This window comes from Platichthys flesus, chromosome 2 (genome assembly GCF_949316205.1).
Source record: "Platichthys flesus chromosome 2, fPlaFle2.1, whole genome shotgun sequence".
Lineage (NCBI taxonomy): Eukaryota > Metazoa > Chordata > Actinopteri > Pleuronectiformes > Pleuronectidae > Platichthys > Platichthys flesus.
Genome location: NC_084946.1, coordinates 5,500,845 through 5,524,967, shown reverse-complemented (window position 1 = coordinate 5,524,967; position 24,123 = coordinate 5,500,845). Strand labels below are relative to the sequence as shown.

At 43.1% G+C, this 24,123-nt stretch overlaps 1 protein-coding gene across 4 annotated transcripts in view; it reads right to left on the bottom strand.

Moving 5' to 3' along the window:
• Positions 1 to 23,855, bottom strand: part of LOC133960374 (protein 4.1-like) — a 76,071-nt gene extending 52,216 nt beyond the window's left edge. For 2 of the 4 annotated variants that reach the window (XM_062394920.1, XM_062394929.1), the window contains exon 1: positions 23,674 to 23,855. The gene's annotated coding sequence lies outside the window, so the exon portion shown is untranslated. The remainder of the gene's footprint in view (positions 1 to 23,673) is intronic. The other 2 variants (XM_062394938.1, XM_062394948.1) reach the window with 2 other exon arrangements.
• Between the last annotated feature and the right edge of the window lie 268 nt (positions 23,856 to 24,123).

The following is a 24,123-nucleotide window of genomic DNA, read 5'->3' as shown; positions in this document are numbered from 1 at the left end:
TGCTACAGGCTGACAAGTTAAGACGGAACGGGGAGAATTCCCCCCACACTCACATCCCAATCCCTTTTATGCAGGATTTCCGAGCCTCTAAGTCTCTTCCCTGTATTCACCACCGATGTTGGCCCTGCGCTTACTTCTGCCAAAGCTCCAGCCACACTCTCTCCAAACAATCTTGTCCTATTCTGTCCATGCTTCACTTTCCCATCGCCACGTCATCTGAAGAAGTATTACTCTATTGTCCCACACTTTACAGACTGAGGAGGAGAGAAGCAACAGTATGAGTGTAAACCCAGTAGGAGAAATAATCCACGGCGTGACACAGTTATGCAACGTGAAGTTACTCCAGTAACTCGGTTCACACTGGGACAGACTCTGCACTGTTGCCATGAGCGTGCATGTCCACTGGGAAATGACACAAGGGAGGTGTTCACAAACACACCCAGAGCAAAACCTACAATACACACACACAGCACAACCCTGGTCTGAAGCTGAAACAATTAAATATCCAAATTTTGTCCAAACACACACACACAAAGAAACCCATCAGTGTAGGCAACCGCACTTGGACTGGCATAACCTTTTTACTGCAGATCACACACACACACTCACACGTCAGCTGCTTCCTGCATTGTGTTTATATGAAGGCACAAATGCTCATCCAATCTCTGCTATCCTCCCACTAAGGGCACGCCAAGAGCCACTGCGGCACAGGAAGCTTACTGCATCAGTGTGTGTGTGTGTGTGTAGGTGTGTACTTGATGTCAAGCAGCCCATGGGCAGTGCAATGATTGACAAGTTCAGCATCAGAGCCAATAACAAAAAAGCACAGAGCATATAAACCTGTCATTCTGTGTAGACAGAGTGAAACACTAGGTTAATACATATTATGTAAATGCCACTCCATTAAACAGGCTTCACTTGTATTAGTGATCTGCTGTTCTAGTGTTAAACATGTTGTTATGACCCATTCACAATCACTAACTCAGCACAGCTGGCCTTTCTTTCTGGCCAAACCCATTGTTTACCCAGTCACCAGAGCGGACTCTAAAACACACAAACACAGAGCATACTAACCATTTAGCAGTTTGATTCTGTTGTGAAGCTAACGAACAGAATCCATGCTATACTCAGATACAGATTATTATATTTTCCATCCACAGACGCCATCGTAGCTGGAAATATTATTTAATATATCGTTAATATCCTGTCAAGGCCAGATAAGTGTGCAGCTCTCAATAAGAGAGGAGTGCTTCTCCCTTTTTAAGATATGTGATCCATTAAATGCATAATGATTCACTGAAAATAACTTTGGGAGGGCAAAAAAGCACAAGGAGAAATGTATTTGGTTTGGGGTTTTCTTTTGGCTTTTAAAGTGAATTGTAAATTATATTTAAAGAAAGAAACACACATAATAACCTAAACAAAAAAATTTGGTTTTAAGCTTTTAATGGGACTTTTAATGGGACTTTTTGCAGGCAGGCAGGCAGAGAAATAAAGGTCTTAGTGAAGTGTGTGCGAAAACCCTCAGGTTATAGGAGGTTGTGTTTTAAACAGGTTTTACAATCAATCTAAGGTGTTAATGAGTTCAATATTTCAAATATCACATTGGTAATACATTTGTAGTAGTAACATATAATTAAATTGCGGCTCTTGTTTCAAATTATATTATAATTAGTACTAATTATTATGAGACTTTAGTGCAGCAGCTTAAAGTCGTTTTGAGCCATATTTATAATAACAGGGCATCAAATGAGGATTTGACAACAATGCGAGAGGGGTCGATCATAACAATTAACCTGCAGAGAATTATCATCTCAACCTGCAGCTCCTCTCAGCTTGAGTTAGTTACAGCTTATCATCTCATGTTGTGAAGCCCACAACATTACCACTTTATTTAAAAAGCCCAATGTCCACTACCTGCTCAGCACCAAACAGCAAACTGACACACTTGTCGACAAGGTGGTGAACACAGGAGCATTTAGCAGCTGGGGAGCCTCATATTTATCTTAATGGAGTTGGTGAAAAAAACCCTCCAGCGACTGAATATGGGCTTAAAATTCACCTCAACTCCAAATTATTATTTTCCTCTGTACTTGAATGCATGTATATACACAACTGCTCAATAACCAGTTTGCCACATCAACTTAAACTGGTTCATGAACTGTATATGCTTGTCAGTGGTCACTTTGTGTGTTTTCATGTGAAGCACATGCATGACATTTCTTTACTCTAAAGCAGTGTGAGCTTCTTGTATGAAAGGTGCTAAATAAATAAAGGCATAATGTGTTAGTATTAATGCAGTTGTTTATTGTTTGGTCTATTATAACAATAAGAATACCATTATCTATCCAATCACTATCTATACCGCTTATTCTTCGAGGGTCACCGGGGGAGCTGATGCCAATAATTCATTAATTTCAAGTTTATGGGTTCTCTCAGGAAGACTCAAATATTGACTCTGGTTTGTCAAGGTGGTTGTTTGCAGATGTACAATAATAGGAACTGCTAAATTGTGAGAACGTAAACAACACATACAAAGAAATTGCAAACCAGCTTCTTAAAATTCCCATGAGTCATTGAAAAAACTGAACAAGCTTTTTAACTTGTAGCTTGAGGGAAAGAAAAACAATGAAAACTTGTTCTTGCATAAATGTACAACCTTAAAGAGCCTATGTCTAAAACATACAGGGTCTGGGCCACAGTCTGCTGAAGCCAGAAATCCCACGATGTTCAATTAGGTTGACCTGAAGGTGGGTGGTTATCTCTAATGCACCATGAACCATGCCTTCGGCAAAAATTTGAGCCCGACATCTTCTCAGTGTGTGTGTGTGTGTGTGTGTGTGTGTGTGTGTGTGTGAGAGAGTGCATGGAAAGAACGGGCCAACACACGGTTTGAAACCTCAGAGACCCTCATGGATCAATAGCAGAAAGCTTCACACATAATCTCCTGTTTAACATGCATGTCCTGAGCAGCAGATATAATTGGAACCGTAAGTAAAAACCTGCCAGTTATAAAATCTATCAGCTTGTGCTAAACAAAAGGCTGACCTGGAACCTGAGTGGGTGAATACATGAGGAGGGAAGGAGCATCGCAAGCACACTTTCCATAATTCCATAAATTATCTGAAAGAATTCTCAGCGGCAGAAGGAGCTACTTATCATGTGATGTGACTTGTTGACGCTCAAGTCCCTTATGCGTGCACTGATGTTCCACACTCATGCTGATGTCTGTCCCTGTTTATTAGGAGCTATCAGAGGATGCGCCGATCACCGCCTCCTGGGCTGGTTATGATTCCCCTCACTATTCCCGCGTGCACCCTGCTGAATTATGCATCCTTCAACTAAAAGAAACTTCTGTGTCTTATGGAAGACACAGAAGTCAGAGAGTCATCCTGTGACACTTTGAAAACGCACTGTGGGAATCAATGAATCCAATGGCAGTCAAAGAGGTTATTTTTTCCCCCATCTCCATCAAAACTCTGAGTCTGTCATCAAACGAGAGCCATATAAAAAATGCCAGAGTTCAAGGATATTTTTAGAGGATGCAACCCGTGTTAAATGTAGCAGCCACCTCTCAAATGCATGTTTGCAATGAGGCCTCTCATATTTGAAGCAACACAGAAAGCCTCCAATGCAGGCCCTTCTTAGAAGTCACCATCTTGTTCGTCAGTCATTCATAAGTAGTAATAAACAAATATGCAGGTGTATTTCAAAAGGACAGCAAATGTTAAATGTTATAAATGTCATTGATACAGGGTCTTCACAACTGTACGGGGTCAAGTGAAGCAAAGCAAAGACAGAATGACAAAGAATCCCAAAGCCTATTCTCAGTAGTGACTTGGAACTGATGTAGTATCACTCACTGATTTACTAGCCATCAATAAAACCATGAATTAACTTATAAACCTTTAATAGTTGGTGTCATCTCAGAAACAAGTGTTTTGCTGCTTATGTTTTGTGAAAGCCAAGAATGAAGAAGAACTAGAAACTTAAAGATAAATACTACTACTTGACTTGAACTCACGCCGTCAAGTGTTTCACAAGAGACATGTGGCTGTGGAACTGATTCTCCACCACGGATGCCAAAAGTGACAGCTGCTGGTGTTCAGATAACTAGGGGATATACATGTGCCACAACCCCACACCATGCTGATTTTCGGTGCTCACAAAGGTGTCACGAGAGAGGAATAATCTGAATGTGTAGACTGTATCTGATTCATGCAGCCTTTCAAAGCAAACACAAATTTCACTGAGCTCGCTAGAAAAACCGATCTGGGCTTCAGGGCATCGTCAGCAGCAACAGATGAGATTCATTTGCAACGACTGACTCAGCAGTTAACCAGTCAGAGGTGGGGATCACGAATTAGACATCACTTCTCTCCAGGCTCCATCTGCACCGGATGTTTTCCACATAAATGAACTGGAAAAACAATGCAAGGCTACAACAAGCAGACTTCAAATTTAACAAGCGGCCTTGCTAGTTTGGAGCTCAAATCAACAGTTTTCATTAATATTGCAGCACTAGGTCAGTGGTCATCTGCGTCAGCCCAGGGCGCCAGCAGACGAAAGCCGACTGTAAATCACCTGGACATAGTGGGTCTGGCACGGTGAGAAGAGGCAGCAGCACAACAAAACAAAAACGCCTTTCAATTCTCTCCTTCCTCCTTTCCACTGGATGGCTGGCAGCCGGCCCATTTGAAATAGGAGAGGCTGAATCCGCTGACCCAGCACTCTGCATGTAAATGGTTATCTGTCCTGTCAGCCTCGTCCGTGGAGAGGATTGACCGCTGGTACACACTCTCTCTGTCTCCTACACGTACACAATAGCACACACTCCTATGCGGACAAAGCGATGTTCGATAGTGGGTCCTTGAGTATTAGCCGTGTAGATCATTGGGCCTGGCAGAGAGAAATGCAAACATAATCACCTAAGTGGACGTTTTTCCCCAAACAATGTTTTAGCCAGACTTTCCTCCAGGCGCCGTCTGCCCCACTGATGAAACAGAAGCGCAGGTGCATGACTGTTGTATAAATTAAGCACAGACCAACACAACCGTTTGCAAATTCAACTGGTCTTTGCATTTAAATTATACTTTCTGCTCACACAGCTCGACGAATATCAATCAACCTCCAGCCTAATCCTAGCACTTGTGAACAATTAACACAAAATTACACCCTGATATGTTGTTATTCCAATTGCTTTTATTGCAGATGGCCGACCAGAGGAATTATTATGATGTGGCATAAAGGAATATTTAACCAGCAGGCTGTTTGTCATTCTGTCAAACTGCCTCAGTTCAACTCAAAGAAGGTCCAGGCCACTGGAGAACAGTGTGAGCTCTGCTAGTTTGTGTGTCACATGATGCTCTGACATTCTGGTTCCAGATTGCTTGTGTTTTCCAGTTAAACAAGAATCTGAAGAAAACAATAAAACCTTGTTGTGTAGTGACCAGAATTCCGATACTTCTCAGATAACAAAGTGGGAAAAACTCAATGATATATTGACTTTCATTTCCTATGGCACAAAAAGTGCTCTGTAAGCGTAAGTTTTAATTCAAAGTCGCTTTCAGAGGCCTCGGAGTGAACGTGTGCAGACGGAAACACTTAAAGGAGAGATCAGTCAAAATCTGACAGAGGACAACAATAATAAAAAATCCAGACATGTAATCAATAGCTGTTTAGCTAATTCTGAACGAAAATATCGATTCGAAACTAATTAAGACACAAATAAGAATTCAACAAGAGACAAAAAAGACACAAAGTCAGCTAAAATACCTGAGGAATGAAAATGTTGAATTGAAATTTTGTCAAAAGTAACAGTCACCTCATTCTATATTAATTTATTCACTCACACATTAACATCAACAACTGCTCAAATTGAATTCAGTGCACAGGCACTTAAACAGGCGAGACACAGACGATGCTAGTTACTGAAATACTTTGCACCAAAATTAATTGAAAACCCCACAGATCCCCTGTAGGAATACAACTCATGCATTTTACTCAAGAATGTAGGTCCTCCATGGAAATGGATTAACATATTCAAATGCACTTGTTATCAGTCATCTTTCAATTAAAAAGACAATAAAGCTCAGTCGCTGATATTTTAAGAATAGAAGACCAAACAATGTGTGTGACACAAGTTTATGCATATAATGTTTAAATACTGTCCTTTTTGGAACTTATTTGAACATCCAGTATTTGTTACATTAACTTTATATTGTGTTTCTGGCAAATTAATAAATGTCCAATGTGTAATTTTCACTCTCTGTCCCACAACTCCTGGACTAACAACTCTTAGGATATACACAGCTGGTTCCACAGGTCTGAGACCATTTTCTAACACAGCTACGTAGACATACAGTAACTGTGCAGAGGATTAAGACACTCAAAGTTGAGTGACGACACTCCCTTTTAAAAAAGCATAAGTTCTACTCAGAAAACATTTGTTGGTTTATTTAACAACCGGGTGGGTAGCTTGGACCTGATCTCTTCGTTCCAGAGACCAGGGCGCTGCTGCAGGACTATTTGTGTCTTGTCAGTGAAGATTGTTCTGACACTGTCAGAATGTTTGGGGTCACTGACGTGCTGAATGAACTTGAAACTGATCAAGCACTTGAGCAATGGTATTGCTTGATCATTATCATTAAGAATGTAATCATCTTCATTGCCTTAAACCTTTTCACAGTACCTTAGGTATATATAAATAAAGCTGTATTGTATTATTTGACAGCATGTTGGGTGTGTGGGTTGCTGTTTTTTCAGGCCTAGGTTCAGATCCCAGCCATGTCATTCTGGAGTTGGTCTGAGTCTGTGTGTGCTTCATCTGGTTGCCCTGGTCTCCTCCCCCACTATGAGTCCTACGTGCTTGAAATTAATAATAATGCTACCATTGCTATTGGCTCAGGCCTTGAATTGGATTTCCTCCCCTGGCTGAATGGCAGCATGTTTGACCTATGCTGCTGGGAAGACACTGGTGTCTAAAAGTAAACTTTTCCAACTGGCAAACAAGATCAGCAATCAGCCCTCAGCTAATTCTGACCCAAATAAACAAGCTCTGACACATACGAGCCGCTGACAATTGGAAGCAGTTTAACATTTTCACTAGAAGCTTGCAAGCCGCTGGCTGTTTGCGGATGTATTGTAATAACCTTGAGAAGATGGCTAAATTGAGCTTCTATCAAATAAGTATGAAGGATGACTCAGTGGCAGACACCTGTGAATGATGCGGCGTGATAAAAAGGCCTCGCTAGACATCTGACATTGATCTTCGCTCGGCTTCCTGCTCTCGACTTGAGCTGAGGTGTCTGTTCAGCCGTGTAAACAGAAGAGATGTCTAATAACCTGTTGCCCTGTTTAATCAATGCACCCTCCATGTCTGGCCAGGATGTGTGAGTCTGCATCATGTAAATGTCCAGAAAGATTCACAGCGAGCAAGTGGGCGTGTTGATGATGTTTCTAATACGTGGCTGAGGCAAAATGAAAATAAAACGAGAAGATTACAAATGTCTCTGGATGCAAAAGAGAAGCCATGGAAGACTAAGACAAGACGTCAACATGGAAAGCCATGTGAATGGAGATTCAAGAGCGCTTGGTGATAAGAGCTAGTGCTGGTAGTGATGTGCTGTAAACAAAAAGTGAGCTAAATGTGTATGTCATGTCCTGCCTCCTGCATCCTCACTCTGTTCATTTCCAGGTAAGTGGGTTACTGTGAACACACTTACTGTTGCTATGAATGTGTCTGACCCGGACAATGTCCTACTGCATTCTTCATAAGTAAAGGTCATGTCTGTCAACTTAGGACTGATTTACATCTATTAATCTGCTTGCATTTTCCATGCTAGGAGTTGGGTGGATCAAGAAAAACCGGCACAATCCTATTAATCCACTGCAGGACAGGAAGGTGCAATAAGATGGTGTAACTGAAAGAGCAACAGTCAAAGCACAAACAATGAAACATTAATTGATCCACTGTGACATTTATGATGTGTCATGTATTAGTTTGTTAAAATTTCACATTTCCGTAGTTTTCTTCTGAGACTCATCTATTTGACCCAGCCTCTGTTATTTAGTATTCAAGGATAACAGAACTTCTTTGTGCACAGACACTATCGCCTCACTGTCCGTCTGCTCTCATGGTTTACACTCTAATGGGTCAAAAACTTATAATAATATGCATATGCATTTATAAGTCCCAAACACATGCACAGACATGCAAAGGCACATTCATGCAGGTAGGGAAATTTAATCTCCTCTTTTGACCCATATGGTGCAGGACACACAGAGCAGTGAGCGACCATATACGGCACTCGGGAGCAGATGTTGGGGGAGTAAGGTGCCTTGCTCAGGGGCACTAGACAGGGTAGGGAGACTCTTGGATTTTTGGACAGATCAATCCAGGTTCATCTTTTGTTGTCTCTCCGTGGAATTGAACCAGAGACGAACCAGAGACCTTCTCTGCCCATAGTCCAAGTTTCTGCCACTAGACCACCGCCTCTCCCATTATATGGAGTATGATGACAAAAGGTACAAATTGTACTGAGGGACACCTGACTAGTGGCAGAAACTTGAACTATGGGCAGAAAAGGTCTCTGGTTCGTCTCTGGTTCGACTCCACGGAGAAACAACAAAAAGACGAACATGGATTGATCTGTCCAAAAATCCAAGAGGATTCTCCCTACCCTGTCTAGTGCCCCTGAGCAAGGCACCTTACTCCCCCAACATCTGCTCCCCGGGCGCCGTACATGGTTGCTCACTGCTCTGTGTGTCCTGCACCAGATGGGTCAAAAGCAGAGGTTAAATATCCCTACCTGCATGAGTGTGCCTGTGCATGTGTTTGGGTTAGGGTTAGGGTTAGGGTTAAAATAAATGCATCTTAATCTTAATCTTAATCTTCATCAAAGTCGAGTTTCTCTAAAAAACTGGCGGAGATTATGAATCACCACACACAGGATAGAAGAGGTTGAACCAATAACATTTCACAAGAACTTTGGAGGTTTTACATCCTGAAAGACTGAAAAGTATCAGATTAATAAGAAAAGTCAGCTTTTATAGAGTTTAAAACGGGCCAATCTTTTGCTTTATGCATAGATTAGTCTGCATGTCTTCACTCTATAGTCAGTATGGGAAATACTTAAATTATATAAATAACTAAACTTGTACATTTCCACACTTGTACTAACTATACCAGAAATGTATTTAGAATCAGTAATGCAATGGTTATTAGTCTAAAATGGAGGCAAAGGTTCTTTCAACAAATCTAACAAATTTGGAGAACAATAATCTTTGATAGTGCATGCACACATGCACACATACAGACACACACACACACTGCAACTTTCTGAACTTCTGACGGAATCATATCATGGATATGATAATATGAATTAGATAAATAGCTCGTACTTCATTCTGTGCTGATCATCGCTCAAAGCCAAAAACAGAACAAATCCTGCTGTTTCCCCTCTTATCACTAATCATGTGAATGACAACATTTAATGTGCTGCTGCCCGTGTACTCTCCATCCCCACATATTAAATATTCACACAGGCAACAAACCCACACTGGACAGGAGTCGTTGAAAAATGGATAATCACCCTGAACCATAAAATATGCACAGGCCGAAAGTGTAGTAAGCATGAATTATGAATGTTGGGAACAAATTATGTACATAAAGTCTACACAGAGAGGTGGATGCCCAGCGGAACTCATTCGTCTTCCACGATCCTGCAGTGCACGGTGCTGGCCAGTGATGTGTCCCAACCACAATGTTTCATATTCCACTTGTTTACCAGTTGAAGAATTCAAATGAAATGATGTTGCCCTGTTGGCTGAGACCAGGACTATGTGGCAATTGTGATAACCAGCCAAAGGCTACAGTAAGGCCTTTGAAACAGAGCTGCAAATATTTCCACTGACACAGAAAGCAAAAACAAAACTCACAGATACTGGGGGAAAAAACAGATTTGCAACAGAAGAATATTTCAGTCCATTGAATATTTGAGGCTCAATCTGCATGAACAGGCAGCACTGGGGCGGGGCGGGCGCGGCTGTAGCTTTACCAAGAATTACACAGCTCTATTGAAGCCAAACAAGGAAATTAGACGCTTGACAAACAAAACAAAGTCTCAATTACTTTAACTCTGCTGCTGCTCCTCTTATTCCCCGGTTAACTCAATCCAGTAACGCCCCGTTCTTTGCACTTGAGTCACTTAAGGCGAGCTCACATTGCTCATGTTTACTTTAAGTCCCTACAATCAATATTTTTCATATCATTAATGGATCACTCTACTATTTGTCGAGTGGAAAGGGTAGCCCATAGTAGAAGAACCAACTGACGATTATCACCAGACTCCACTTCCCCTTCAGCTCTACAGAGCTTTCCAGCTTCCCTCTGAGAAGGCGGGCTGCTGTTTCAGTAAAAAAATATCTCATAAACCGTCCATTTGTCACATGTTTAGAAACAGAAAATAAGCTAAGATACACAACTGTAAGACACATACAAACACACTTGTTTTGGTGTTACAGCAGAGTGATGAAAATGCATTGTCACCAACTTGTCAAGATCGACCAGAAACTACAAGAAAGTGGAGGAAGAGAAGTATGACAACAGGAGACCAGCGATGGCATGCTGCAGTAGATCCTCTGGTGTTGCCAATAAATGATTTAGCCCCAATGTTGTCCCAGTGAGGAAAAAGCTCTGGCACCGCCTACTGTGTGTCTGTATGTCAGCAGTGAGTCACACATCTCTTCCTGCTGCTGATGCATTGGAGGAATGATCACTCCAAATGATTAGAAATAATGGATTTTGCACTTAGGCTCAAAGAAACATTTTGAGGCCAATTTTCGCAAAAACGGCTCTAGAGTAGAGGAAGCAAACTAAAACTGCATCAAAAAGACAAAGAATGATTAAGATTGTCATAGCCCAACACAAACAAGGGACAGCGGGGCTGCAAGTTGTTTCGTTGTTTTTCAATTTTGAACTTGAGCGTGACGTTCGGTGAACTGTGGCTGTATATCTCCCTGAGTCATCTGGTGAGACATCAACTGTATCAACACCATCTCCACCCTCCACCTGCTCTGCTCTCAGCTCCAGCGTCTCTTTCTTGGATCTTTTGCTAGTTCATTAGTATCTCTACCTCACGTTATCAATTATTTTTCCCTGAGTTTGGTAATCTGGGACAAATCCCATTTCCCAACTACTGTTCTCTCCCTCATACGGAGATCGGGCCCGGAGCACAGTCCCAGGCCTTGACTGCGTAATGAGCTGCTGCCTCAGTAAATTAAGAGCTAAATGGACACAGGTTGCAGTGTTGTAAATTGAATGAAATGCGTACAGCAAATTTGCATGTCCTTTTACGTTAGTCTATCTGACCTAAAGTGGAACTGTTGAATGAGATGTATTAAATCTATGACAAAATGGAGCACTTCACGCTGACTGCAGTTGTGAGGGTCCGTGAAAGGGGATCATGTGTGGAGACTGGTCAGTAGCAGGTGGAACAGTTTCCTGGAGGGAAGGGAGCTCATAGCTGGACTAGACTTACAGGGGAGTAGCTTTATTAATCCTTACGCCATCGCCACAGGCAGCAGGCAGCACTAGTAGGATATGGGGTTGGTGGGAGGGGAAGTAAAGCACCCAATTCAAGATGTTTGTGGCTGGACTGAGGCAACTGTGCTGCGGATACGCCTGGCGTCCATACTACTCTAGTCTTTTTGAACCGCTAAAATGTATAATCAATTTTAAGTGTTGCTGACTATGCTGTCATTGCTAACAGCTGCTGTAAAGTTAAATTCTGCATTTTACAATGACACAACTGTTTTTACAGTTGGACGGGGATTAAAACGGATACAGAAGAAATAGCCTTGAAAACATAGCAGTGTGGAAGTAGCCTGAATGTGCTACTGATGGTCAGCTTGATGCTCATTCTCTGGAGTAGTGTCTATTTCCAGGCAACAGTCCAGTCTGACGACTGAATGTGAATATTAATTGGGGTTATTCAAACACTGATCTCTAAACAGTGGGTCTTCCTGATGAAATCCATCTGTGTTTCACCCAGAATCATGAGAATATTTCTCTTAAAGCAGAGAAGTCAAATGCCAACACTTCAAATTAAGAGGGATTGTCACAATAAGTGAGAAATGGTCCCCTGAACATGAAATATTTAAAAACCTGGATGTAATAAATGTGGATTTAAGGTAGAGTCTGAGGTGTGAAGTGATGAGACAAGGCAGCACAGGGAAGTGACTGATTTTGGTTCCGCCCTGCACCACCCATCAACGAGGGCTACATTGGTTAATAAGCTCATGCGACTGTAGTCACAGCAAGGGCATATCAATCACACTGAAATGTCCAATGTGTCATTGAGACAGTGTTGGAGTTATCTTATTTGCTTTGTTGTTTACCTGTTTGGGAATTCAGATGGCAGCGTTGCAGCTCATCTTGGCCGAGACTGTGTGGAGGCATTTGGAAGAGCAACTACACAAATCCTCCTTTTACCAGAATCACTAACGACAAGGAACATTCAAGTAACATGTCAGTCACATACAAGGGGGGGCTGGGGCTCGGCCAGTATAGAGCAGGTTGTCCAAGTGTCATTAGATGAGATATTGAACCTCACATTTAAGGCAGATTGCTGCAATGCTGTTCAGCCAATTAATGTAGCCATAAAAAGCCTGGTTCTGTCCAAAGGTAACAAAATCTGCTTATCATTGATGCATATCCATCCATACGTCCAGTATCTATACAGCAGCCTGGACAGGTCGTTGTATCAAAAATTTCAGCCAAATTTGCCAAAATTGTTTTTTATTAATGTTCATTTCCATCCAGTTCTATTTATGTGGATAAAACAAGTAGAGCCCATCAAGATAAGCAGTTGGTGGTACAATTATCTACAGTTAGGCATTAACCATTGCAAAAGACAGCACAGCTATAACTCTGTGTCAATTCAGGGGCTGCATCCTTCGGATTGCCTGCTGTAATTTCTTGTCTCTGCAATTGAGCGAAAGCAGGGAGAAATAATTGTGGCTGCGTTGTTGTGAAAAGACGGTTTAGCTGCAGGCCAGTCTGGCCATGAAAATAATCCGTGAAACAGCCAGAGACTAAAATAAGGCTGCTGTTATGACACGGTTCATAAGCAAATTCCTGAGTAATGGTGAGCGGTTATGACTCAGGTGTAGAGGAAAAATTCCATTCTGGTCTCAGGCTAAACAGTGAGTGACCACAAGCCCTTCTCCATCCTTGCAGTAAATTATCTGCAGACACACATTTGCCTGGGCTGCCTTTGTAATGTGTGAAAGACAAACACATTATAGGAAAATGCCAAATTCAATGAAACAGTTACACGTTTTACAGCCCTAAGAAGTCATTCTGTGTTAACCCGGCCCTGTGGCAGAGACTTCTTGTATTTCTTTGGTTACATTTCACAGCTAATTTATAGTCTTTGTGTCAAATTAAAGGGTAGAGTGTGAAGATAAGCTGGTTAAAAAAAATAAAATGCACTTCTGTCTGCTAGCAAGGAACAACAAAAATACATATAATCTCAGAAATGTTGGGACGGTGCTCCATTTCACGCCCACATTTTCCTATCTGTTACACAACATGTGCAAATGTAAAAGGTAAATGTTTATGGTGAGAGCCTCCCACTCGCTGCTGAGGAATAAACAAGAGCTGAGACAGAGGCTTAAAGAATTTTGACGCTTTCTATTGCACACCAATTTCCAATTCGTGCACAGAAATTAGTTCCAACAATGGCCTCGTCTCCTGAAGTATGTTTGTACAAAATCTCCTTTCCAGCACAGTTCAACTTTACAGAACTTTTTCAGCATCCAGTGCTTTGATTCGAGTTTAGGTTTTCTCTGTGTATGAAAAACAAATAGCTGAGGATGTGGCATGATTTCTATACAGTCAATAAATCTGTATCATTACTACACTCCGACTTTTGGAGAATTCAATTAGGCTTTTTCTTTCGCTTTTCACACTCCCTGCTGATTTAATCTGGACAATTGGATCAAATCAATCCCTTTTTTTATTATACACCATCATACTAAGGTAATGACATAATAAGATCTAATCCTATATGCATTTAAATTAAACAATAAAGCATGTTCTACATCGACACATTAAGGAATGTCACTACTTTTGTTTCACCTCCACAATGCTGTTGTAAAATTTAAAAACTTGCAAAGGAGTTATGAAAAGTTCTGTTATCTATTTTTGCATTAAAGCTTTTTTGCATTTACATAACTTACAGTAGAGGTGACTTTTTCCATCTAATTATTCCACATAAATTATTCATGTGACAATGTTGCAGACCTTTATCTTAGACCCACATACACAAGCATATGGAACAAACTTCTATGTGATCTTTTTTTTCCAAATTGGAATTCACAAATTTCCTCTCATATTGTTATATCAATTTGAGAGGAACATATATTTTATGTTGGCAAGTATCCAGATCTCAACACATGAATAGAACACACACAGATGGTGAGTAGGTCCTCAGGTATGTGTGTTATTAGTGCTGTCAGCAGCTCACCTCAGCCCCCCCTTTGTCTGGCAGACTGTGCATGTAGGTATGTTGCCAGTTTTCCAAATCTCACACCTCTGTCAGGCGTACGCACACTGAGCACACGTCTCAGTGATCGTGACCAATGAGAAGTGTTTTCACTGTTTGGGGAGTAGAATGCCGAACAGACAAATCTCCCTGTTCACAGTCTAACCTGTGATATTTCTCAAGAATACAGAACATAGCAGTAGCAGAACAGCCACGCATGATGTAGCACATGCACATGGAATGGAAACATAGTATAACATAGAACTGAATCATATATATCACCTGCCCTATTGTCAACAATACTCGGTTGGATATTGTTTGGGATTTATCAGATACAGGTGCCAAATAGATACTTTTAAAGCGATTCCGTTGCCAGAACTGACACTTTTCTCCTTTCAAAAACCACAAAACGACGGCTGGCAATGGAGAGAGGATTTCGATTGCTAAGGCAAATTGGACTACTTTCTGTAACCAACACAAAGCAATACCCAATCCAGATATTTCAGTCAGTAACGGACCAATATCGGATATCCCTGTCAAATCGGTGCATCCCTACGTCCACTCTATTCTTAAACAAAGCAAGCTTGTGTTATTTTCAGGCTTTCATGTGTAGTGAACTCCTAACTTTGGCCAATCCAGAACGGGTGGGAGCTGTCGCGTCCGTCCACACCTGAACTCGCCACTGACGGAACTCAGCAGAGGACCCAAGGCAGACGGGAGGAGACTGAAACAGGATTTCACACACATCACGCAGAGAGAGAGAGAGAGGGAGGCCGTGGGCATACATCCAGTCCCCAGCTCAACTCCACTGTTTGTACAGAGCCATTCATCTCCTTATTAGGATCAGTGTTGGGGCTGAAAGGAAGCTATTGGAGCTCTCTGTGTTATTGGTGTCAGTGTCAGAGGATTTGTAAAGATGCTAAAGAAGGAGCTGAGTATTTGTTTAGGTATAGACAGCGACAGGCACAGAGAAAGAAGGAGGCTGTAAAGGTTTTCAATGCCGCCCAGCAGCTTGTCTTTTCAACATTTCTAAGCGGAATCGGTCACTTGCCAGGCACCGCCGCTACTGCTGCGGACAACAGTGTGTGGCTTTTTGAATGGCAGCCCGGAAGCCGACACCAAGCATCTTAATCTGTGGACTGTGGTGTTTGGCAGCGCTGAGTGCTGCTGGAGTAAAAGTGTCTGTTGAGATTTCAGCATGAAAACTGCAACCAGAGGGACTTCAATCACAGCATGAATTATAAAGGAGCTGCGCATTATCGCTGCCAGCCTCAAAACAAAAGAGAGAAAAAGTAATCAATGCGTGACAGAGAGGCCGTGAATGATCAGAACGTGCCGAGCGAACCGAGAGAAAAGCTCTTAATAAACTGCGAAACAATTAGAGAAAAAGCCAGCGGCACAAACATCTGACAATCACAGGGGGACCTGCCGACGGCAAGAGAACGAGTCCGTTACTGAAGAGTTGCCATACATCCTTCCAACTTCTCTGAGTGCAGGTGAGGGAGAGAAGTGAGAGTGTGCTGGGACGTGACACCGCACACACACACACACACACACACACGCATGAGTGATCAACCGCAAACACACTAAGGTATCAGTCACCAGTGGACCACCCCCCCCCCAAAAAAAAAAATAATGCAACAGCGATACATTTCTGTTACAAACCGCTGCTGCTGTGCTGAACAGCAGGACTGGGATTTGTAGAAGTTTTACTATTGACACAAACTGGAGCAGGGTGCACACTGTTACATTGCTGTAACAACACCAGTGTGTGGCTTCAAAGAGACCTGCTGCAGAGGAGAGCACCTGCTCGGATTATAAATCAACTGCCTTATTAATGAGGTGAGGACACAGATTAGCTCACTGAGAAACACGGCAGTGAGAGGAACACAGGAGCAGCAGCTGATTCAGCTAAGACCAACACAAATGCAACAGGAAGGTTCCCGGTTTGAAAACCCGTAGGACTGGGGTCTTTCTGTGTGGAGTTTGTATCTATATGTAGATAGAGGATAGTCTAATTGAAGACCTATAGGTATGACTGTGCAGTGATACACTGCTAGACTGTCCAGGGTGTGCCCCGCCTCTCACCCCAACGTCAGCTTGGATCGGCTTCAGCTCCCCATCCACCCTCACTGGATAAGCAGTGTAGATAATGCATGATGTTTATATCTGTACCCTCAAGTTTTATACTTTTTTGAATGAAAGGATTTTTTAGGCGCTGTTATGATTGCATGAAAGTGCAGATGAAAGTGTATATTCGTACTAACAAACCTCAATATCTGCACTGAGAGTCAAATGCTGAATGAACTGAACTAATAAGCAATGCTGTTTTGAGGTATGGGCCTCGTCAACAGATTTTTATATGGTTAATGGACTGCACTTATCTATCTTTATTAGGCCTTTAGTCTAATCGATAATTCCGCTTTACACTTCATGGCACTCATCCATACACACACACTCACTCAAACACCGACAATGCAACCATTAGGGATGCTGGTTTGAAATGGTTTGAAACCTTTTGCCCAAGAACACTTCGGTATGCAGACTGGAGGTTTCAGGGATTGCACCACAAACCTTACAAACAAGTGGCTTGCACCACTTTCGGAAAAGTATCTAGTGCTCTGAACAAGAAGTGAATGCACCATAGAAGATTTTGATAAAGGGCAAGTCAACCACAGTGGCATAGGGCACCCATCAAAACACCCACACCTATGTTTTTTTATGTGTAACCATACACTTCTAGGGATTTGACACGTGCCATTGTGGTTTGGCCCTTGTCAGTGGATCTGGATGTGCACTGTTATTCTTCAGTGCCCCAGCCTCTCTGACTCAACTCTTCAAGTAGCTGCTTTGTCTCCCATTCGCCCGACAGCACTTTCAGCATTTAATGCACTTACATGATCCCTTAATCCCAGCAAATATCATGATGAAACCATACCTGAACCATCCCTCTAACTGATTATCTATAGAAACAAGGTTTTAGTCTTTATAACCTGATTTTATTTACTATTCATGAAAAAGGAGCACATTTTAGATCTAAAGGTGAAAATGTTTGTAGGTAAAGGTAAACAATGTTTTTTTTATGGTTAAGGTTGGAGGAAATTTATGTAAAGCTGTGTTTCGAACAAATGTCCCAGCAACTTTTAGACAAAGGAACTTTTTCCAAGGAGCTAAAAGAAAGTCTTCAGAGATTTATTATTTCCACTAGGGACAAAAGGGAATTCAAAACACCCAAAATGCTAAACATAGAGTAAGGAAACAGATTTTAGGGGCTATTGATGAGATTGACTGTGAGTTGACTGAGCCCCTTTTTGAGGGGAATTAATTCAGACTCTGTTCCATGTGGTGGAAAAGAGAGTTCCTGCATAGGTTCCTAGTTCCTTGGGAAAGTTCCTGCAGTGGAAACACAGCTGAAGTCAATGTAATGTCATGGAGACTGTGTGTGTGTGTGTGTGTGTGTGTGTGTGTGGCAAGACAAAGCAACAAACGAGTTGGTGCAACAACTGATAAGCATGAGCCACACAGTAAACAAACAAGACGTGTGTCACGTGCTTCCACAGATCATAACTGAGAACAGCAAACACACACACACCTAGAGTGAGTGCACAAAGTGTGGACCAATGACTGCGGCTGTGTGTGGATCTGCCTTCCAACCTGTCTGACCAGTTTAGAAGCCAAACGACAGGCCCAAGGGGATTGGGAGTACTTTGTGCATGTTCTCATCAGACCATTGCCAAAAACACATTTTCATACTAACCACACAGCAGCAGCAGCAAATGTCATCGCTCAAAATGCAGCATCACCCTGAAAGGCCAGAGTCAGTTTCACTTTACCTGCAACATGCAGTAAAAATCATTTTGAGCAACTCAATTTCTCCTGCAGAAGGAGGCATATTACTGTTGTTGTTTTTTTGCTTTTCTAATCTCTCCAAATCCCATTTTTGTGTCTTATTTGTTGTAATTATTAACAATCTGCACTAAGATCAACCTTACACACGAATATTTCCTCAATCCACCAGCTTGTTCCAATTTGAGAGACTCGGCCAATTGGGCACTGTAATCGACGGGGAAATGGGCACAGATCAACAATGGAATTAGCCTCCTCCACAACTGTTGATCGCAGAGGCTCTAATTAATGCTGCTCAATGCTAAGTGGCCAAAAGAAAACAATAGCTGCTGGCTTGGTTTTTTGGAAGACTGCAGCAGAATAGCTGGAGTGAAGTATTTCGACAACAGCCTGAAAAGAAGTGTTCTCTTTCCCCACATGAACCAACTTTGCCTGAAATATAGATTCTGCTTTTCTGTCGGGAGCAAAAAAAATGAAAAGAAAGAAGAGTGGCACTATGGGTATCCCTGCACCAGATCAAAGCCAGACAACAACATGATGGGTCTCATCCGTGAGAGTCAGGGGATTTGTTCAAAGAAGGCAGAAAGCAAGCGGGAGCGAGGGAGACCAGTGTAGGTATGCAAAGGAGGGAGGAAGAAAGAGAGAACCTGCTGACTCACTGTTATCATGAGGCTGAGGCAAGCTGAGCCGCTACCCGTGGAAAAAGCTCTGTGCCTCCCCTTCGGAGAGGACAAAGTGATGCTTCCCATCATGTGAAAGCTTTACGACTGAAAGTGGAAAACAGAACAGTGTAATAAAACCGTCTCGTGGCAAACAAATGGCTTCTCTTTCTCTCCTCTCACAACTGAGAGCAGACTGAATGATGCAATGTGAGGAAGGCAACAAATCGCCCAAAGCTGTGTGAGTAAAAACCAAAGCTAAAAATAAAGCCCTGATCAGACAGACGGCAACAGGATTGCAACTGGTTTGGGAAGAGATCCTCAATGGAAGGAGGGAGGTGGACCAGATAACTGTGGACATTGCCGCTGGCAGTGGCCCCACTCATTATTGAAGCAGAGAAGCAATATGATGTTTGAGCCCGCACCGTAACAAGATTTTGACAGGACTGCAGTGGCTGCAGCATCCCTATGAGGCTCAGCACAATTCACACAAAACAAAAGCACATTCGGCGACAATGAGTACTGTCGCTGGACTGAGCTGCTGTAATGTTGTGTGATCCTCTTTTGGTCATTCTAAACAAAGCTCATGAAAAGAGAGCGTGTAAAACAGAAGAAGCTTAGGTCTCTGTTCATCGGGTAAACAAACATAAAGCTGCAGTGCACTGGGCCACTGGAGAGCGGCGATTACAGCTGTATCAGCCAACAATCAATATCACAGGGCTGCTCGCAAGTGATCAGCTTTCAGGTATGAGGTATGGTGTGTAAACAATCCATTTGGTTATGGAAAGTTGAAAATAGAAAATTAGTCTGTGTCAAAATGAATATTTAAAATGATACATGTGTGGTCCATGGCAAACCCTCGGGATGTCCTTCTCTACTTGTACTTGGTGCTGGTTTAAGGGTTTAAGATGTCCTTTCCCAACTTGCTCCCCAGCCTCATTCAAGCTTCCATCCAGCCACATCTCCCATGTACTTCAGAGCCAGTCCGAAAGGCTCCACGTACAGCACCACCTCCCCTGGATACAGCCAGGCAATCAGCCCGGACGACAGCAATGAGGAGAACATCCCTCGAGCCATGGTGGAGAAGGAGAGGCACCTAAAAAAGCCCTGTCACCACATGGTGGAATCGTGGATTGAGATGAAGGCATTCACCAGGAAAGATCTCAAAAAAAGAACAACTCAGTTTCATTATAGTAAATGTAAGATCCAGCATATCTGAAGCTGTCCTTATAATAGCAGTTAACAGTCAGGATATGTTAGCCATTGTAGTTTGCTCTCTGTGGTGCAACAGCAAATCAAGCCCTCAAAGATTCTAGTCTTGCATCCAGCAAGACCCGTGGTTGCTGGTGGTAAGAGTATTTGTGTTCTTATACAGTAAAACAGGTTCATGGCATCAGAGGATTGAACCTCAGTTTTGCACAATAGCATCATCATGTGTTTCCCCCTTGTAATAAATGATACAGGCCGACCCTGAGGCTAAAGGTAAATCTGAATGGCTACTGGCTTGTATGGCAGTACGATCAAAGCCTTGTGGCCCGCTCAGTAGATCAGACATCATTACCTATCCGCGTCTTTTAACTACATACTTTCCCATTCTAGGACATAGCACAACCTGGAGAATATCCCAAGAACGATTTAAAAGAGGAAAAAACAACTGACTGTGAAATAAAGGCAAACATAATTTTGTTTAAAAAAGCGTAATGCCTGGGGTAAGGAGGGAGGGAATGTATCAGTGAAAGTCCACATTAGTAAAGAAGTACGTGTGTTTGTGTGTGCGTGTGTTTCTTTGTGTGCGTCATTTTTTGGTGACTCGAGTGGAGTTCAGCAGACAGGAAGAGATGTGACCACGGTCACCAAGCTACGAAAACATGTCGGGTCAAAGAACATTCAGCTCTGACAGCAGCGTATGCAGACGCGCACGCAGACACACATACACCTCACACACACACACACACACACACACAAAAACACAGTGCCTGTAGCATGCCTCTGCAACATCAGGGTCACCCAACACATATTTGCATTATTCCAGGCCAATGACAAGATACTGTAGCAATATATAAAAATTAGCCTAAGATGGCCACTTGAAAATATGCTTCTCCTCTGGTCCTGTGTCATGAGGTGAAAGCAACAACTGCTCGGATTTTTCGGCGGAAAAGTCAATAAAAAACGGTGAGTCAACTTGCAAGTACAGGGAGTGATTGGCTCCAATGAGACACAGAGGAGAGGAGGGCTGCTCAGCTTCAATAGAAGCCTCATGCATGCTGATTTGAATTGCAAATGGTGGTAGGCAACATGCTGGGCTCTGAAATCCCAGCAGCACCCTGGGGCATCGGAACTCACGCACAAACACTAACATATACACTCTACAGCAGCGAGACTTGGTGTTCATAGAGCATACGCTAGACTACAATGAATGAAGCCGTACAGAATCTTTAACTCTGATTCACTTCAGTTTGTCTGAACTCTGGGGGATCGCAAATTTGTGCCGAAGCACTGATGAGCAAACAGTGGGGGGGAAAACTGATGCTCGTGCTGTGATGATGTAATGGCTTCCTGGCTGTTAGGAGGGGGAAGAAGCATCAGGTCATACTCAGCGGGGACGCTCGCTGACACAGCAGGCTCAGGAGTGTGTCCTATGCTGACGACACTGATGCAGCGTGACAGCAGGTCTGGCAGCTGAGGCTGACAACGTGTGTCCCCTGGACGAAGAGTGTGACCAAATATCGCGAGCCCACAGATCGAAGGCCAGTACGTTGCAGAGGTGCTGAGCCGATGCTAGCACCTTAACAAACAAATACAAATGTGTCATGGTCGGCTGTTTTAAGAGTCAGACATGTCAGAGGACATTTTAAGGATAACTCTTTGTAGGACTCAACAGCACAAACTCCGGAGAATGTTTCGTCTGGACTTTTTCCTAAGTTTGCCTTTCATATCCTCAGGAGAAGACACGAGAGAAATTTCCGGACTGTGATGCAGCATGCAGGAAGCAGGACATAACTGACGTGTACATTCCGCTGCAGAGATGGTTCTTGTTAGCAACACATTGCATTGGTGTCTGTATTTATAACCAAAACACTACTAAATCGTGTTGTTTATCCAAATTGACATCTTTGTCTGTTTTGTCTCTTTGAATGGCTTCACTTCTTCATCCTGAGATTTGTCTCCTTTTTGTGTTTTGACCGTATTGCATCTGCCGTGTGTTAGAAATGTAATCAACGCGCCCACTCACTTGCGGCCTCCAGAGGATGTATCCTGGCTGGAGCCAGGAGGGGAGCAAAGGTGAAACCATTTCCATAGATGGACCTTTCTGAGCATGCAGGCGAAAAAATATAGGATATATTCTCACATGAGTTCATTTGGACATTATTAGGGGACTTGCTGGAGAAACTCCGGAGAATTTCCTTAACAACTGACTTGAAGCTTTGCGTTTTCACATACAGCCCCTCCACAGAATGACAGGGAATATTTGAAATTCAATGCATGGCTGACAGAAGATATAGAGACATTTAAGGTTGAAATAAAATTGGGGCAAACCTGATGCGAAGCCACAGAGAACAGTCGTAGCAAAGCATCCTGAAGTTGACTGATACATTGCTCTTCAGTACCATATGTAATTCCACAAAACTAGTGGAAAGCAGGGAGGGGAGCATAGGTGAAGTCATTTCCATACATGAACCTGTCTGAGCATGCAGGAGAAAAAACGACAACAGTGCTGCTTCACCTCTGCAGCTAAATAACTCCACAGTCCTCAGCTGAAGTCTGCATTTTTACAACCTTTACACCGACAGCCTGAGTCACGGTGAGTTTACAAAAAAAACATAACCCACAATCAACTTGTGTTTGGGACAAAAGCAAAGCTCGACCACTTTGTGCCAGAGGTGTTGCTGGGGAGAGGGTGTGACGATGGCAGCATTGTGCAAGTTCTCATGTTGGTGTGTATCAGTCAGTGGGGCCGTTTTATAATTACAGTGATGGGTGTGTGTGAATACAGTGACTATTCTAATGGCATCCAGTTTGCCCTGACAGCAGTCTGACACACACCCACACCCACACCCAAACACACATACCCACACACACACATAGACACCAAACAGATGATATATCTAAAATCACAACTTTGAGGCACCTGGGAATTCCCAGATGAAAGTGTTGCTTGTGTAGAGATGAGATCCTGTTTGTAAGTGCCAGGGGCAGAGAGGGAGCAGGAGGAGCGCTGACCGCCTGGCTGCAGGTCTACAGATCCCTGCTGTCAAACCCTGACTGGAGCCACTGGAGCGACTGGGCCACACAACCACGCCACAACTCGCGCCTGCTCCAGTCCCACAATGTGAGTCCTCCCCCGGTAGAGGTCGGCAAGCAAGTGGGCAAAGTCCGTGCGCAATATAAAATGATGGTGTGCTGCACACGTACAAGCTCCGCTCACTGCAGCAGCCAAACGCACAGAGGGAATAATATCAACGCGCCGCAATCAGGGACGAATTATTACGCGTACAAAAGAGAAATACCTCGACAATTAAAACCCCACATTCAACAAATCGCTGTACAGTCGATGCTGCGCTTGTTCTGACAGCAGCAAACTGACAGGGGAGGAAGAAAATAGGAATATTTCAACATACCCTCCTGTCAGACAGGCTCGCAGGGGAGGACCATGGATGGTGCGCACCGAGGGGGGAGGTTAGTCCTGCTCCGGCCGCCGCTCCGTGTTTATTCTCCGTGTTTAAGGGGAAGGGAGTGTGTCGGTGTGTATAGCCGGCGAAAAGCCTAATGACAGAGGGAGGAGGTGAGAGAGAGAGAGAGAGAGAGAGGGAGAGAGAGAGAGAGAAAGAGGGAGGGACGCTGTCAGATGCAGGGAGGCAGGAGGAGGAAGACGCACATGCACGCGTACAGTCAGCGTGTTCCGGGAGGGATGAATGCGTAAAGCCAGACAACAAAACACAAAAGCTGGTGTCAGTCCTGCAAAAATGTCCCTGTCAGTCAACAAGTTGTCAACATAAATACACATGCAGGGGAAATGCCGACAAGGTGACACAATCCTTCAGTGTTTCCACAGCAGCTGCATTGGGCCC